Source organism: Ictidomys tridecemlineatus, chromosome 8 (assembly GCF_052094955.1).
Source record: "Ictidomys tridecemlineatus isolate mIctTri1 chromosome 8, mIctTri1.hap1, whole genome shotgun sequence".
Lineage (NCBI taxonomy): Eukaryota > Metazoa > Chordata > Mammalia > Rodentia > Sciuridae > Ictidomys > Ictidomys tridecemlineatus.
Window position 1 is genome coordinate 21,342,142 of NC_135484.1, and position 3,259 is coordinate 21,345,400.

Genomic DNA, 3,259 nt, shown 5'->3' on the forward strand with positions numbered 1-3,259 from the left:
ACAATTTGGATTGCATTTTAGAGCTATGGTGCAGGAGTCCTCTGCCTCCTAGGAGGTAATTGAAAAGTTGTGTGCACACGATTAATTTTGGTGATGGGGGGTGGGGGGTGGGGGGTAATGAAGATGCTTCCTGATTTTTGTGCAGAGGCAGTTTGTAAACCGCGCTGCAGACCACAATCTTGCCCCGCCCTGGGGGGAAATGGGCCGGGCTGCGCCGGTGCCCCAGCCCAGCTGCGGTCCTTTTCCGCCCGCCACGTAGGGTTTGCGCTGCCTCCAGTCAGAAGTCGGCATTTTCATTTGGGGGCGTAGTGTGCTTAGTGAGATTCCTATTTGGAAAATAAAATCTTTCTGAAAAGAGAAAAAGACAACCTACCAGGAGTGGGGTTCGAACCCACGCGGACATATGTCCATTGGATCTTAAGTCCAACGCCTTAACCACTCGGCCATCCTGGTGCAGGCAAGGGCTTTCTCCTCGGCTCTTCCTACAAAGCGTATTCCACCGCCCTCTCGCACCCGCCCTTACGAATGCTGAGGCGCCGCCACCACCTCTTCCAGCTTTCCCAGCCCGAGCTGGGAAGACCTCCCTTCTTTTGCCTTGTTTTCCCGCCGCCATAGCTCTTTGTCGCCCCAGGCCTGCCGCGGCCAAGAAGACAACTGCAGCAGAGCCGGCTCGCTCTCTGCTAGGGCGCCGGCGACGCTTGGCGGGCGGTTAGTTCAGGGCAGGGCTCCGGCTCCGCGATGTTTGCTTTCAGTTTCGAGGTGCGCGGGCGCCGGAAACAAACAAGCTAACAAACTTCTGGCTTCGTTGGAGGGTGTTTTGGAGGCGGGCGGTAGGGACTGAGCCCAAAGGACTGCGTTTACTTTTATTCTAAATCGATAGAATAAGCTGCAGGGACTGAGTTGCAAGGGCGGCAGTAGAGTTCTTGGTCCCTTGCACCCGTGAGTAGCCTTTATTCTTACCAGATGTCACAAATCACAGGGACAGGAAACTTTGTAGGATTTTGTGTGTATCCTGCCCTACGCACGTGCAGAGGATGTGGCTACTGCCCAGGTTCGCTCCTTGGTGCCTGCAGACACCTTAGCTATGGCAGAGCCTCAGATGCAGTGAGGTGGCTTCCTCTTTGTCTCCAAGGCCCTAGAGTGAGCTTAGACGTCCAGGTTCCTTTATCTTAACTAGTTCATCAGTGCTCATGCAAATGTAAGAGACCTCCTAGACCTGCTGCCTGCGTTTCAAGGAACATCACAGAGTTTTGCCACCAATCAGGCCATCATATCCTCCATGATCAATGGCAATACACTGTTTGAGTGTGTGTGTGTGTGTGTGTGTGTGTGTGTGTGCAATGTATACGTACAATACATACATACACCTACATGCCTATTGAGATGGTCCTCACTTTCTTACCCAGGCTGGCCTTGATCTCACCATCAAGTGAGATCAACATGCCAAGTAACTAGGATTACAGGCATATATAAATACGTCCAGCTTGGATGATATTTTTGTTTAATCCCAGACTTATCTTCAAACAAACTCCTGGTATAAGACAGTTCTGAATAACACAGCCACATCATAGGACATCTCTTAGAAGCTCATCTTCTAATGCCTCCAGATTATATTAGATTTTTCTGGCTCCCATCTAGGGATGGGCCTAGAACACAAGTTACTTTAATCAAAACCACAGGTAGTTCTGAACTACTGGGAGACAGAAGATATCAGTCTGCTACACAAGCAGAGAGTACCACAATAATATCTCCCATCCCACATACTCTTCTTCCAGCATGACTCTGACATTTCTCTCATTAATGGGTGGGCAAGTGAGGTTCTGTGTTCTTGCTCACTGAATCTAGAAAGGCTTTGTTTGAAGCAAAGTGACGCTCTGTAACTTCTAAGCCTAGGTCATAAACATGGAATAGTTGGCTGTCTTCTATTGGGAGGCTCACTTTTGGAACTTGGCCACCATACTGTAAGGAAGCCCAAGTAGCTGCATGCAGTTGTTTGGCTGACAGCCCTCAGCCAGCAACCAGTATTAACTGCTGCAAATGCCAATGAACAAAGCTTTAGATGGTTTCAGCTCCTCACCTTTGAGTCATTCCTGCTAGATACCCAGATGTCATAGAGAAGAATCAGGTCGTCTCACTGAACCCTTTTTCAATTTCTGATTCACAGAATCTCTGGATATAATAAAATCATTACTATTTAGTACCACTAAGTTTATGTGTTTGTTTTATGCAAAGCAATAGATAATGAAAATTCTTAAACTGATATGGTGGCAGCAGTGCCATGAAGCACTAGGAACATTTAGTTGAGACAGGCTATCTGAGAGCAAAGCCAACAAGGGAAAGCAGAGTCCAGAGATGAAGAAAGTTCAAGGTCTGAGTCATCATTGGTGTCACCTCCTCCATCCTTACTGCAGACTAGATTTTGAGACAGGCTGTTGTCTTCAAATCTCCATTTTCTGTGGGGTGTTTGGGTGGAAGAACAGATGTCCCATCCCTGGTTCTAGCTACAAGAGAGCTTAGGAAGCAAAGTTCTGCCTTCTGACTCAGGAAGCAGTCTTCACAATGGAGGAAAATCCCTACCACAGGAAAAGGACATTCAAAAGATGCTGGCATGACAAATAGCCACTGGAGTGTTGGAACAAAGTGTGAAAAGCACTGTGAAGCAGCATTTGTTATAACTGGCAATATTAGAGAGTAATGACAATATTAAGACTGATTTTATAACATCAAAATGACTTCATGTTTAGGAAACTGCTTTTGACATGCTTTTTGCAGAGAAATGCTTCACACTATTCAAGCTATTCTTCACTGTGTATGTGTGTTTATTTAAATCTTTAAAAAAATTTTTTTAAAAACATCTCTGGACATTGTACACAACACCTTTAGTTTGTTTATTTATTTTTTATGTGGTGCTGAGGATCAAACCCAGGGCCTCGCAAGTGCTAAGTGAGTGCTCTACCACTGAGCCACAATCTCAGCCCCATAAATCTTGATATTCTGTATACTTGCGGTGGTAGTTTAAGAAATATGTCCATAAAGGCTTTGATACCCTCTCTTCAATTGGTAGAACCTAATTCCTTTCCCATTGAGGTTGAATGAAACCTGTTGACTCATTTTTAAAGAATAAAATAAAATGGAAATGATGTATGCAACCTTGGAGACCAGCTGATCATCATAAGGCACAGTGGCTGCCATCTTGGTTGCTCTCTGTTGGATTATTCCCTCTGGAGGAAGCCAGATGTTCTATCATGAGCAATCCTCT

At 45.9% G+C, this 3,259-nt stretch overlaps 1 non-coding gene across 1 annotated transcript; it reads right to left on the reverse strand.

Annotated features, from left to right (window-relative positions):
* Nucleotides 1–370: 370 nt before the first annotated feature.
* Nucleotides 371–453, reverse strand: Trnal-uaa (transfer RNA leucine (anticodon UAA)). Its single transcript has one exon. It is a non-coding gene; the product is annotated as a tRNA-Leu (tRNA).
* Nucleotides 454–3,259: the final 2,806 nt, after the last annotated feature.